Source organism: Danio rerio, chromosome 1, assembly GCF_052040795.2.
Source record: "Danio rerio strain M-AB ecotype USA chromosome 1, GRCz13ab, whole genome shotgun sequence".
Classification (NCBI taxonomy): Eukaryota; Metazoa; Chordata; class Actinopteri; order Cypriniformes; family Danionidae; genus Danio; species Danio rerio.
Window position 1 is genome coordinate 41,448,422 of NC_141021.1, and position 15,468 is coordinate 41,463,889.

General features: G+C 35.9%; 1 protein-coding gene across 10 annotated transcripts in view; it reads left to right on the forward strand.

Annotated features, from left to right (window-relative positions):
- The window catches only part of tenm3 (teneurin transmembrane protein 3), a 971,756-nt gene that overhangs the window by 301,699 nt on the left and 654,589 nt on the right, over window positions 1-15,468 (forward strand). The window contains exon 1 of one of the 10 annotated variants that reach the window (XM_087235112.1): window positions 9,835-9,962. The exons of the other annotated variants lie outside the window; for them this stretch is intronic. The gene's annotated coding sequence lies outside the window, so the exon portion shown is untranslated. Of the gene's footprint in view, window positions 1-9,834; window positions 9,963-15,468 lie in introns of those variants that run through there. 10 annotated transcript variants of the gene reach the window in all.

Genomic DNA, 15,468 nt, shown 5'->3' on the forward strand with positions numbered 1-15,468 from the left:
AACATCTGTCACATTCACAAATTATTGTGCTAAAACAGGGCCATGGTTATTATGGAATTATTATTATTTTTTTTGATAATGTAACTTGGATAAATATTTTCTAACTTTTTTTTTCTTGTAACAATACAAATATCAGACTTTCCCCCATCAAATTCTGTTCAGGAGACTTTAACATTTAATTTTTATAGAAGCACTCTATAAAACAGTGTATTATTCAAGTAAAAAGTTTTCTTTTTTTTTTTTTTTTTTACTTGCTTGAGTTGCAAAGATGAATGTGCCGTAGCAGAACACCTTTCCCCCAGCGGTCGCACCACCTCAGTCAAGCCTTCATCAGTGTTGCTCTGAGCTGCGGAGGATCCCTGATCCTGCCTGCATTGCGAGAGGATGCGGCCATGTTTGGCGTCTCCGCTGTCATGTTTCATAATTTCACGCTTGCCTGAACAAAAGGCTCTCACAGTTCAGCTGGAGCGTGTCAACTGCACTCTGACAAGAGAATCTCACTTCTGCCTGTCTGATTGGTCACTCCAACAAGCAAAAATAAAAGTCTAAAAAAGAGCGAGGAAAAAAAAGAGCGGACCCGTCTATGTTTCTCTCCACTAAATTTGCTGGTGTGCGCCTCTTTCTTGGCTTTCCATCAGTGAAGGTTAATGAAAGGGAGCGGGACAGTTTGGAGCGAAAACATTGGAAATCTTTGTCTGAGTTCATTGCTTTTTGACAAGGTACAGCAAGCCACTTTATGGTCACATAAACTACAAGACAGACACCGTCACTAGGACATATCCCACCGTGCCTGCAGTTATGAGACCAGTTATTTACAGAGGCCTTCAGCAAGTTATGCCTGAGCAACTTTTACACTGGTCTGGATTTGTCCATCCAAACTTCTTTAGGGAGTGGATTGTTGTGAGCGGACTGTGACTCCCTACAAATGAGTTTGGGACAAGGCCGACAGCCTCGGCTAGATTAACTAAACCTTCAGAGTGCAGAGTGATTTCAAGTATTTTAAATGGGATGCACTGAAGTCAACCTTTCAATATGAAATTCTAGATGTTATATTAGCAAATTTTCAAGGATTTTAAATGGAATGCATTGAAGTCAACTTTGCAGTTTGAAATCCTAGATGTTATATTAGGAAAAGAAATTTGGGCCAAAATACCAGTGCAACAAGTTTATTTTCTTAATATTACTTTATTTCACAGCAGGGGTAATATTAAAAATTTATATGTTGAAAACTGAAAATATATTAAACTTAAAATATAAACACTATTACCTGCCAGTTGGCCAGTAACTTTATATTATTATTATTAGTATAATTGTTGTTGTTGTTGTTATATGCAATTACTTTTTGGGCTTAGGTTTAGGGTTAATTGTGCATTTGTATCTAATCTATTGTTACTGTAAAGCATAATTGAAGTGTGAAACAAGCAGTTTTGAAGAAAGTTCCTTTTGAAAATAATGCATTATTTGTTATTGAGTTACTCTCTAGTAACTTAGTAACTTTTTATGCTAGGTAATGCGTCTCATTACTTTTGAATTAATTTTGCATTACTTTTTACCTGGCTCAGACTTGATCTCTTTTTTTAGATCTTGTTTTTCTTTCGTTTTTAATAGAGGAGCTCTGCAAATAACAACACACTGTATAACCTGCACCTTCATTTACCTTTAAAAAAATTGTACCATACCATAATTGGCATAATGTTATCCTTAACCTCCTGACCTAAGAGCCGTACACGCTGTATGCACGTATTATTGAAAGTTTAAAGCAATGTATTTGATAATATTTGTCTTAAGTAAAATCACTGTAAATTGAGACTATTGATCCCCTTTTCCTTTTTTTGATGCATTCAAAATAATGAACACATTCTCTAATTGACTGTGTGATTCATTGTGACTACTTTAATTTTAATTCAGAAATGTATTTTTTACAAGTTAATTAATAAAAGTAAAAAGTAACCCGCGTTACATTTTTTAAAACAGTTACTCAAATAATAATACTTATTTTTTAAAAGTAATGGACTACTTGAATCGTTACTTTGAAAAGTGATATTATTACGTAACTCACGTTACTTGTAATGCATTACCCCCGACACTGGTTACAAGTACAGCAAAAAAGTTGACACCTATAACTGTATTAAACAATACTAAATATATTAATATATTTGTATGTCACTGCTTTTTAATGTATTCTCCTATTAAATTGTATTGTGTGGCAAAATATTATATTTAGGACTTGTAAATACTAATAAGACATGGTTGATATTAAATCAATTTAAACTAATAATACACAGTGCGGAATAAAAACACATTACAGTCCATGTTTTTTTAAAACCTAATATTTTCTTACCATATGCCAGCATAGCATTCCTCACCCCTCAGATTCTCCTTCACAGTAGTAAACACTCCTCTAAAAACAAGCCCTCTTTTGTCTCATTAAATGTCACCCAATAGTGAGGTCCAGGACTCATCTGTCTATCTGATTTTTGCATCACTCTTGCGCTGACCCCGTCTTACTGAGTCAATTATATCAAATTAGCTGGCATTAAAAATAGTATATTTGATAGCGTCCCCTTTCAGTTCTCTTCTGCTGTTTCTATGGGAACCACGTGGCAAATCTGGCTGAGGTGAACGGCTTGAATCCTGTTTTATTGTACGTGTTTTAGAGCAAAACGTGAGCTGGGCTTATTGGCCCATGTGCATGTCTACAGGGATTCTTTGAAAACAAGAAAACCTTCAGCATGTTAGAGTTTGCTGTGACCCTATCGGCTTGAAGCAGGCTGTTTTTTTTTTCTCATCAGAGTTCTGCAAGCCATTTTACTTTTGATCTGGTCCAATTTCTTGTTCTTGATTCTAATGGTTAAACTCAAGCATACCTGTTTATAAGAAGTGAGTGAATTGTATAGGTTAGAACATGAGATACTTTTTATTTATTTAGCCATACAGTATATTTATTATTCGTGTACATGAAGCAGATGTTCCATGCCATTTCCCTTCTTTTTGGGTAAAACCTTACTATTACTGCCCTTCCTCTCTCCCCCCCCACACACACACACACACACACTCTCTCTCTCTATCACTCTCTCTCTCCCTATCTTGCTTCCCCTCTGCACTATAAATTTAATTGAGCCTAATGATCAAGTAAATGATGATTGCATCCCTGTACCTGGCCTTCAGCCTAGAGCAGAGATCAAGCTTTCGTCAGCGAATAAGAGCTTAAATGTCTGAGGAATCATCGCTGCCCAGGCGTCATCACTAAAGGACACCTGGGCTGATCCAAACCACAGCAAGCATCTGTGCCCATGGCATAATGTCAGAGACTTAAAGCCACTGTGAGTCACCACTGCATTGCCGCTTTAAGTTGAGCCTGTGGGTGGCATCACCTCTAGAATGAAATTTCTCAAAGTCACCTAACTATCGGAACATTGTGCATGCACTTTTTCAAAATAGTAACTTTTAAAAACCTAACTTGCATCATACTGCACACTTGCAGACTTTGTAAACAGTTATAGTGAAAAACTGGGAACAGACTTTCAAGGTGTTCGGTATGAACTCTTGCATAAATGTATGCTGCTTCGCTAAAGAAATTCATTAAGAAAAGCTGAGTTATATAAAAATTTCAAGATACGTACAAACAAAATTAAACCCTTACTGTATAAAATTAAACCCTTACTGTATATATATATATGTGTGTGTGTGTGTGTGTGTGTGTGTGTGTGTGTGATATTAAAAGATAAACTAAAAAGGCTTTCCAAATGAAGAACATACATAATATAGACAACTTATTATGTCCACTTGCTTCTGATCTCTTATGAAAAAAAACATGAACGTGAAAATTGAAAATAAAGTCTTGCATAGACGGGCACACACCGAAAGCAGTAAGCTAAGAATGTAAGTAAGTAAGTAAGTACCTGAGCACTGTGCTATCTTGAATTCATTTCTCTTTAACAATGTATCTATTTGAGGTTAGATACAACCCATATATGGGTCAAATATAGACCAAGTAAAAAAAATTAAATAAAAAAAATTAACCCAAGTTTTAAAGAAGTATGTTTTTTACACAAGGTTGAAACAACCCAGTTTCTTTTTAGACTGTACGTTTGGTTACAAGATAAGTAGAAAATCATTTTAATTAAAAAGTAACATTTAAGTGTATTATTTGAAGTGTTTTCAACTTTTCTCTGCTGTCCCGTTTGGCAAAATCAAGCAGCAGATTCTTTTGTAACTCTTTATGCAAGACATCACTGTTAATTAGACTGATAACAATAATGTAAAATCAGTCAATTTGTTGCAAGATTTTTCTTCAATGTGTAAAATTGAAACCACCTAATTCATTCATTTACCTGACTTACATGTATAAAATAAAATGATTCACTGCACAGTAAAGAATTTATAGATGGGATAACAAATACAAAGGTTCATTTCACAGAGTAAATGCACCAATTCAGGGACTCTGAGAACTGCTTTCTATTGTAAAAGACACAAAAAAACAGCACTCTGACTGATGTTTTGTTCAAACTGTGAAACTGACCGGCAGGTTGAACCCAGTTTTATGTACAAAAAATAACCTAGTATTTTCTAGAGTGCATGCATTGTAAAATGGACTCAAAATATGAAACATGTTTGATATCTTTCAAAATGGAGAAATTTTTATGAAACTTGTCTACTCTGCCCCAAAACTGCAGACTGTCTTTGATTTTACTAACTATTAACAATCTACAAAAAAATCTTAGCAAAAATAAATTGAAATTAGAGCTGCATGATACTGGAAGAATATGTGATATGCGTAATTGTTGTTTTGATATTGATATTGCCTATGATAAGACATTTTCATAGAAAAATGCTATTTTTATTAGCTATGCCGTTTATTTAATTAATGATATTAAAATAAATAGGTACAACTATTTTTTTCAGATCTAATTCATTCTAATTCAAACAAAATATGTCAAACATTTAATCCCATGAAACACTGAATGAGTGAAAACCTCAGCGAATATTCTGACTTGGATTAGCTGATTAGTGTTTCTGGGTTCACTTTCAGGCTGCCCTAGCCAATAGTAGAACAGCAACTGCTGGAGAGGTGGGTGTAAAGATAGTAAGGCTTGGTCAAATTTAGATAAACAACCATTGCCTAAAATATTATTAAATTTATTACACGTCTGTGTTTTGTATTTAGCCTAGACTCTTATCATATTACTGATAATATTGCTGTATATTGTGCAGCCTTGATTGAAAATTACCACAACTATAATGTTTTAAATTTAAGTATTAGTATGTTAATACAATGTATATAGTCTCCTGGAGTCCTTGCATATTCCAAGTGGATCCCAGAAGAAAGGAAGGATAGGAAGGATAGGAAGGAAGGAAGAAGATAATGAAGAAAGATAGGAAGGAGGATGTGAACAAGGGAAGAAAGGAAGTAGCGAACGAAGGAATAAAGACATGAAGGAAGAAACAAAGTAGCAAAGGAAGGAATAAAGTGAAGAAGGAACAAAGTACAGAGTGAAGGAAGGAAGTAGCAACAGCAGGTAGTAAGGGGCGAAGGAGAAATGGGTGAAAGAAGGAGTAAAAGAAAGGAGCAATGGAAGGAACAATCCAATGAATGAAGGAGCGAAGAAAGAAACAAATTAATTAATGAAGTAATGAACGAAAAACGAAGGAAGAAAGAAGTGAACAAAGGAAGAAAGAAAGGAGCAAACAAAGGAAAGAATGGAACCACGAAGGAAGAGACAAAGGAGCAAAGCAAGGAATAAAGTAAGGAAGAAAATAAAGTGTGAAGGAAGGAAATAGCGAAGGAAGTATAGGGGCAAACAAACAAACAAACAAACAAAGTAACTTTCAAATGAGGAAAGGAATGAATGAAAGATGAATGACTCAATCAATGACTGAACAAAGGATTTCACCATGCCCCCTTTAGACTGAATCAATTGGTGCCGCAATTCCACCCAACCTCATGCAATTTCTCTTAAAACTATAGATATTGAAAAGATATATAGAAATAAGACCTGCTGTTGTTACACTTTGAATTGAGAAGAGACTGGATATTATAAAACTAAAATGACAAAATTAGAGAATAAGAGATCGGATATAAATTTACTTTATGTAAATTACATAAAAGGATTAAATTTAATATTTCAGTGATGATAATTTGTATGAACAATATATAATAAGTGGCTGCAGCAGGGTCTGAAATTAACTTTTCTGTTAGGGGGCAGCCTGCAAAAAAGGCAACTAATAAAATCTTGGAAGAGCAAAAATATCTCATTTAAACTAATATTCTTGCTTGGGCTTAAGCACACACATTATATTACCAGTAGGTCAGCAAAAATGTGAATATGTTGAATGATTGGTTATTTTTAAATCCAACAGAATGGTATCAGAATCGCTAATCCTGACTGCACTAATAAAAACAACTTTTTAAATCTCTTTAGGATTTATACAATAAATAAATAAATCCTAAAATATTTTAACCCCTTCAGACCTGACTTATGTTCCAAATTTCAGAAAAATGGGATGTCATGTGATGTCATGTGATGTCTGAAGGGGTTAAAGACAGATTGATTAAATAAAAAAACTAGTAGAAGTAGTTTCTAATTAATAATATGTTGAACCTGGTTGATATTACAGTTTCATTTTACAATTAATGAAATGCATTTGTGTTTTCCTTTATTACTTTCGAAATATTCCAAATTAGTGCCGCGCAATATTGGAAAAAACTGACATTGCAATATTTTCATTCACTGCGATATATATATTGTGATTATAACTGCAGTTTAAGCAGATGACTTGAATAGCTTCTAAAGAATTCATAATTTTATATCAGTTGGGATGGGGAGCATATCTGCATAGATGTTTAAAAAATGACATGTAAGTTAAATACAACAGAGAAAATATGAAAATAAACAATGATTTATGATTTTCTGGTGAGTCAAGGAGTATTCAGAAGCAGAAATTAAATTATCAACTAGTTCAAAGTGAATTGAATTTTAATTTGAATGGGGCTACTTTACATCTGAACCAATGAATCATTCAGTGATTGTTCAAATGGACAGTTTACCTCAAGTATGGCTATTGCTATCAACAATTAAAAAAAAAAAAAAAACATTTATGTTTAAGCAGGGTAACAAGATCAAAGTTTAAGACATTAGATTCATATATATGCACAGGCACCTTTCTTTATACAAAATGAAACTTTATTGACTGATCTAACAGAAACTAAAGTCTAACTCAAACACACATTCATGTTGTTTTCATGTTTCATGTTGGTCTGTTGTTTCAAGTTTTTGAGGCGGCAAAAGAACTAGTCGTGTTGACTTCTGGTTTTGCGTTGTACTAAACTTAACAAGACTCTCGACGGAAAAGAAAGAAAGAAAGTTATCGGAGATGGGAATGTCTGAGCTGTGCAGTTAACCCATTTTTACCAGGGTAAAAGTCTCTTCAATGGACCCGAAGAGAAACTGTCCTGAGCTGGAACGGAACAACTCTTTTTCTCTCAGTGTGTCTCCTTTCCCCTGTCTTTGTTCTTATGTTCTCTGGGGTTCTCTCTGGAGCGCAGCCTTAGTCATCAGCTTTTATAAGGGTGGTCTTGTAACACCCTCGAGAGCTGAGTTGACCAATAGGGAAGCTATTTTCCCATAGGAAGTTGTATGGGCCTTTGTTCTGAACCATATGTGTTCTGGGTGGAAGCCAATGCAGAAATGTTTAAAGACTCTTTAAATGTTAATATGTTGCACATGTAGGTGATGCAGTGGCACAGTAGGTAGTGCTGTCGACTCACAGCAAGAAGGTCGCTGGGTCGATGGTTCGATCCTCGGCTCAGTTGGCGTTTCTGTGTGGAGTTTGTATGTTCTCCCTGCGTTCGCGTGGGTTTCCTCCGGGTGCTCCGGTTTCCCCCACAGTCCAAAGACATGCGGTACAGGTGAATTGTGTAGGCTAAATTGTCCATAGTCGTGTATGAGTGTGTGTGAATGTGTGTGTGGCTGGAAGGGCATCCACTGCTTAAAAATGTGCTGGATAAGTTGGCGGTTCATTCCGCTGTGGCAACCCCAGATTAATAAAGGGACTAAGCCGACAAGAAAATGAATGAATGAATGAATGTTGCACATGTATGATCATAAAATGTAAACAAACCTTTCGTACACCAGATTAGCTTTGCAGGGACATCAAACATGAACCATCTATGATCTGGTTTAGCTGTGAAAGAGTTAAACAGGAGTATTAAAGTCGTAATATTAATACATGAGCAAGAGACTTGTTGCAAAGCACCTGATTACATAAAGAGAGACAATAAAGGCTTACATTAAAGACATAACGCAAGAAGCGTATAGGAGCTTGACCATGTTTCTGTCCATTTCCGAGTGCATTCCTTCAAGTCGTACAGACCATGGAATCATATTACACACTGACCATCCAGTCTACTCTGGGTAGGAGAAGTTGATGGTGTATTATTTTTTGAACAAAGCAAAAATAATTATCTGTTCGGCCACATTCGTTACAACCATATCATTTCTTGTCAGCTTAGTCCCTTTATTAATCCGGTGTCGCCACAGTAGAATGAACCGCCAAATTAACCAGCAAGTTTTTTATGCAGCAGATGCCCTTCCAGGCACAACCCATCCCTGGGAAACATCCACACACACATTCACACACACACTCATACACTATGGACAATTTTGCCTACCCAATTCACCTGTACCTCATGTCTTTGGACTGTGGGGAAACCAGAGCACCCGGAGGAAACCCACGCAAAGGCAGGGAGAACATGCAAACTCCACACAGAAACGCCAACTGAGCTGAGGTTCGAACCAGCGACCTTCTTGCTGTGAGGCGACAGCACTACCTACTACGCCACTGCCTCGCCCATTGTTTTTATTGAGTAAAAAATTATTTAATGCACAATTCATCTTTACGCTACAAACATTTAATGTATTGTACCCAAAGGGCTTAAATTTGCTCAGGTCAGGTGTTTAAAACACATGAAATTAGAAACTTTGACTCTATAAACTTTGAATATATTACTCCACTCTGTTTTACAACTGTAACGTCTGGTCAACTATAATCCCAACTACATTGCAGATCCTTGGGACTATCGCAGTGACTATCTGAGGTACTCAGCTGTAATTTATTCTCACCTTAACATTTAACCAATATTTGTTATGTAAAGTATGAAACGAGTGATACTACATTTATACAACAGTTAACACAGATTATCTTTGGTTTCGCCCTTCAACCTTCAAGGTGTGTCGCTACATTGAACATTTGTATGAGGCATCTCAGGGTGAATACTGCTCAGCTTAAAATATTTTAAACAGTATGGCATTAGCATCGTCCTGCCCTTTTGTGCCCTTGGCTTTCCCAGAGGCCCTGCTCTAGCAGCTGTAATTTGAGATGCATTACATGTTTGGTTATGGAAGAGCAGTTTTATACTCTTGACAGTTTTATATGAATTGTCCCCAGGCATTTCATAAGTGAGCTGAGTGGGTGGCAAGTCTTAACGGTCAACAGTCTGTATCAGGACTGCACGCTTCACAAGGAGCACTTATCTTTTATTAATATCACTTCATTAAAAGTTTTGCTTTTCTGTTTTTCTACGGCTTCGTTCCTTATTTCCCTCCTAAAAAGACGTTGTTAATTAATCAACAGAAAAACAAAAACACCATGAGCCAAATGGGAAAAAGTCAGATGGCAAGGTTCAGCGCTCTAAGACGGCTGTAACAGCGAGTGTGAGGCAATTAATGCATGCAGCAAACAGCAGGCGCTGAACACACCCCAATGTGCTAATTGTAACTCCAGCTGAGGGGCCTTGTGGGTGCGATTGAGTGGGACCTTTTCAGTGTTGTCACCCTCCTTCAATGTGGTTTGACCGCTCCTCTCTCTCACTGCCAGTTTGCCCCTTTTCCAATTATCAAACTTTATTAAGACATTTGTTTTTTAGAGATGGCCTTCGCACTTTTTTCGGTGAGCTTTAGAAGGTAGGATGTTGTTTTGTGTTTGGCTAATTGAATCCTGCTTATGTTCAGTGATTAAAATGTCCGCTTGTATTGGAAAGAGGTTTACTCGCATGCCTTTGGAAATGTGTTACATGGCCTTTTGTGACAGAACAAAGTGATCAGAATTGAAATGAAACGCTGAACAATTATGCTGGCTTTGAATGGCTGTGATCTTCTAATTTTGCTTTAATGTGTTCCCCTTGTCATTTGAACGGTTACAGTTGTCATAGGGTGGTTCTCAACTGGCTTTGTTCCAGGACAGGAACCCAAGGTGGTTCCCAAAATGCTACTTTAATTGTTTATCATAATTCAAAGGCTAGTGACTTTAAATTATTATTAACATGACAATTAAAGGTGTAACCCTCAGGGGTCAAAGACTGTGTATACTCGTTTTGAGGCGTCTTCTTCTGATTATGCCTAAAAGCACTAAAATAACACTTTCAGTTTTGATCATACAGATAAGAGCAATACATCAATCAAATCTGTTCGGTGTCCATTTTTGAGTCCTCCCACAATAACAACAAAAATGTGTGCATTTGCAAAATAAGGAAAATAAACAGTGTAGTCATTCTTTCTTTTTTTTCTCCGCAAACTGTTTTTGAAAATGTGCCAGTAAAATGCACTGAAACTGACATGAGACATATATCTATAGAAAGCTTGTTATCTACTTTTAAATGCAGTGTGCGTGTTTAAAATTGCTTGATAAAGTATGAAACCAACTCTATGTCTAGTTTCTCAGTCTGAGCTCATAACTTTTAATCTGGCCACTTCCACAAGGCTTTGTTATTACAGTCATCCATGTGAGACACAGGCTCCTTGTAAACTGTGGTCAGACATGAGAGACATACCTGCATAAAGCTTGGAAGGTGGACTTTCCAACTCATTTTGAAAACAAGTGTTGTCTTGCTAGGTAATCCATAGAATTCTCCCGGCAGAGCGCGCATCACTCTGGCTCTTCCCGTTGGCTCTTACCGTGTCCACCATTATTACAAACAGTGACGATAGCTGCTTACACGGCTACAAACAAACACAGTGTGCTGGTTTGAAAGTGCACGTTCACACACAAAGACAGCACCCTGACTAGAAAGGTCGTTTTATTTTTAATCTCTGGAATAAATTGAAATTATGACCCGTTTAACCTAATGGGACCACTGTAATCTGATGCTGCTTTATTCAGAACGTGTTATATGAGTTATTTATTTTATTTTTAATTTATTTTGCTGTAGTTGAACCTGTTTAAGTTTGGAAAAAAAGTTAACTAAGGCTGCAATTATTTGGAGAAAAAAAATTATATATATATATAAAAAAAATAAAAATAAATTGGGACCTTTTATATATATATATATATATATATATATATATATATATATATATATATATATATATATATATATATATATAAGGTCCCATTTTTTTTTCTTTTTTGATTTAAAGTAATTGTCAATGTTCATGTTTAAAATATTATTTATTCTAGTATTAAACTAAATTTTTATGTAATAACTAGGCCCACACGGAATCCTCAGATTTCTTCAAACTTTTTGCACTTCTTTGAGTGCATTTATTTACTTGTGCGAATGTATGTACATTTTATATTTATTTTGTTTTTTAATTAATATCAGAAATATTATTGACTAATATGAAAATGTTCATTTGATTTATTTACAATACAGTTTGCAAATTAATATTTTCTGTCTTTTAGATATATGAGAGACTTTATAAATGGGTCTACTTGGATTTGCATTGCAAACATTCAATAAGATTAAAAATGTATTATTTTTTTTTCATATATTAAGTTTTTGGTTTACTCTACTCCCATTCTAAATAAATCTGCAGATATTTTCTAAAATTATTTGCAGAAATAGCAAAATACAGTTTAACGACTTAGTAATTTTTGTGACACCATTCAATTAAATTGCAGTAAAATAAGGAGAACAACATATACTTTTTTTTTAAACCTTCAGGATATATACTGAAAAATAAATATTTATTGGATTTACTCAAATTTTTTTAAGCTAAGTGGTTGCAAACAATTTATCTGAGCTGAATTTAAAGCAAATAAATTGAATTTAATAAGATTCAAATTAATTAGTTTATTTAAATCCAGCCCATATAAATAGTTTGCATCCACTTACCTTAATAAAAAACAGTAAATCTAATGAATAATTTTTCAGTTTAGTGAAATAAACATTTGCTCTCTGGTAATGCACAGTAGGTTGCAATATTGTAGCTTGTATCATATCTTTTTAGATGGGAAAACAGATCACCCCAACAGTTTTTTTTTTTTTGCACTTGCACAAATATTCCCAAAAACCTATTTGGCAACATTTGTGGAAGTGCAAAAAAAAATATATATATTTTTTTTGAGCGTACTACCCATCAGTACTGCATTTGTTTATGTCTTTTTTTTATGTATCAGTCTAACACTTGAAGCAAATGAATACGATGTTAGCCTTTTTAACAACTAATGTAAATTTGAAATAATGTACAGTTAATAAAACAGATCAAAAGTTGATTGATGGCACAATTCTATAATTGTTTTGTTATTACATTTCAGCATTTGCTTGTTTATTTGTCAAATGTGCCGGTGACCCTATCGGAGCAGACTTTCAACTTTCAGACTTCTTTCTTAGAACCACTGATATACAGTACATCTGTAATTTCCAGTTTTAACAAAACAAAATCAAAGCCAGCCAGTTTTAAATGTCTGGTCACAGCCTGAAGATCATACTTTGAAACTATTTAAAACCTTGTTTCCAAATTGCAGTCAGCTCCGCCATCAAAGCCAGTCGTCGGGCTGCAGTCTGAGCCTCCCTGCCTCGCCTCAGTATCTCTAAGCTCTCGGCGAGGCACTGCCTTTAATGTCTCACAGTGTTAAATGGAGAAGTGTAAGACTACAGGCAGAAGGAGCGCCAGCCGTAGCCTGCAGCCACGCTTTACAGGTTACCTCCCTAATGGAGCTCCCAGGCCTTGAAGTGCTGTTGGGGAGCGGGAGGGGGAAAAAAATGTCAAACGCTCATCTGAGACCCATCATTAAGGACTTTCTGTGACTGCAGATAGGAAAGTGGATGGGTAGCACAAAAGAAGAGACAGCAGTAATTGACTACTTTCACTGCAATGGGACTAATTCACAATGAAGCACACTGCACCTAGTCATGTGGAGGAGACCTGAGTGATCTTCTAAATAATAGGAGTTTGAAAGCTAGCGCTGTTATCCAGGTGACTGAGGACAGCGACTGTAGGGAGAGTTGGATTTGTCAAATGTGGCAGACATGCATCGCCAAAAGCGGATTTGGACTGGCTTCTTATTATCTATGGTTGGGCAAAAGTGTAATGTAATCTTGTGCATGTTGTGGCTGTAATATCAAAAGCTCAGTTTTCAACCAGCTCAGACCCTGGAGTTTGCATTTTAAACGGAACCTCGAGTTCCAGTCTCCTGGCAGGCTTCACTGTAGTGGTCTGACCTTGGTGTAGCTGGAATTAATCTACCGTGCTCCATTTTCACATGTGAAGATGGCCATCATGGCAAATAATCTCTTTTCATATTTGATTGCGGTATCCACTTCCCCAAGGCCACTCTGTACTGGGTTAATTGAATTTCAGAGTCCGTCCTCAGTTGGTCAGCAAAGATTGAAGTGCATGTAATCATAATTTCGGCGAGCTTTGCTCTTGTGCACTTGGCCAAATGAATGGTGGCATAACATTTTAATATATATCTGAAATTGGGATTCTCTCGTCATGCTAGAGGGCCTGTGGATTTAAAGTAAGTTTTATTTTTTATTCAATCTATGGAACATTTTGTACTGTGCATTAGCGTCCAGCTTGGTCCTAAAGTCCTGTTAAAATGTGCACATTTTAAATTCAATATTTACCCTCATGTCACTAATGCTAGGTTCATTCATTCATTCATTCATTCATTCATTCATTCATTCATTCATTCATTTATTATCTTTTTGGCTTAGTCCCTTTGTTATTCAGAGGTCGCCACAACGAAATGAACCGCCAGCTTATCCAGCACATGTCTTATGCAGCGGATGCCCTTCCAGCTGCAACCCATTAATGGCAAACATCCATGCACGCTCTTTCACACTTATACAACACGGATAATTTAGCTTATCCAATTCACCTATAGCACATGTCAATGGGAAACCGGAGCACCCGGAGGAAACCCATGCAAACACAAGGAGAACATGCAAACTTTGCACCGAAATGCCAACTAAGCCAAGGCTTAAACCAGCACCCTTCTTGCTGTGAGGTGATTGTGCTACCCACTGTGACACCGTGACACCCTAATATTGGGTTTACACAGTTATATTAGTCAAAAGTTTCACTTATATTATTATTATGCAATCTGTAGCTCTATACCTCTGTATCTTAACATTTTGTAGGATTTACTTTTAAACAATTTTAATAATAATAATATAATAATTCATTTTATTTGTAAATGGCGCCTTTCTAGACACCCAAGGTCGCCTTACAATAAGCATCAGCAGACATGCTAAACAAATTAAACATTATTAAAAACAATCACTTTTGCACTTTTGATGTAAAGCTAGCTACTTAAGAAAAGTGCAAGCAATATGTTATATAAAAATATTCTTAAGTCGAAAGATTGAAATAATATTTATGTTTTTTTATGCACATTTTAAGGCACTTTTTAAAAGATACTTAAGAGTACGGCTGCACTATTTGGAGAAAAAAAACCAAATTGCGATTAATCTGATCAAAGTTGTGTTTGCGATTTAAAATGTGATTTACTATAATTTCATAAAAGATGCAGATACAGAGAAACGGCTGCAGTCTATAATGCGCAGTTATCACAGCTGATCCATGATAGATGCGGTAAAGAAAACATGCGCTGCAGAGTAACATGCTCTTGTGTGGATCCACAAGAATTAGTGTAACAGCCTTGTTAACGTTACCTCACGCAAACAGGTCAAAGGTCCACACAAACACACACACACACACAGAGAGAGAGAGAGAGAGAGAGAGAGAGAGAGAGAAGTAGAGCAGAAATTTAGAGCTTCCATTTTCCCCATAGTGAAATAGGGGCTCATGGATTCTGCTGGTACAGTTGTCTGTTTTTAAGTAACGTTAGTTGGATCATGTTAAATTATTTGTGCTTTTGCTTCCTCGCCATAGTAATAAACAAGCTTTTCAAATTGCTATTTCGATTTAAACCCGATTGAATGTGTAGGAATATTCAAGTGCCCTGTATTCTGTTGTGTTTTTGAATAGCATCCTGCATAAGGGGATTGCAGAGGCCAGAACAATGCAAACCAATCACCTTAGAGTTAAGGGAATTCATACATTTTTGACAATTAGATGTGGACATACAGTACTTCTGTTCCTTTGAAGCTACTGCAGTGGTGTGACCATTAGGACCAAACATCCATAAATTTATCTCGGAGAAAGAAAAAAAGAAAAAAACAGCATTGATATTATTTCTGTTTTGCTTCAAGCCACAATTTCTCAGCACTTAGGGCTTGTC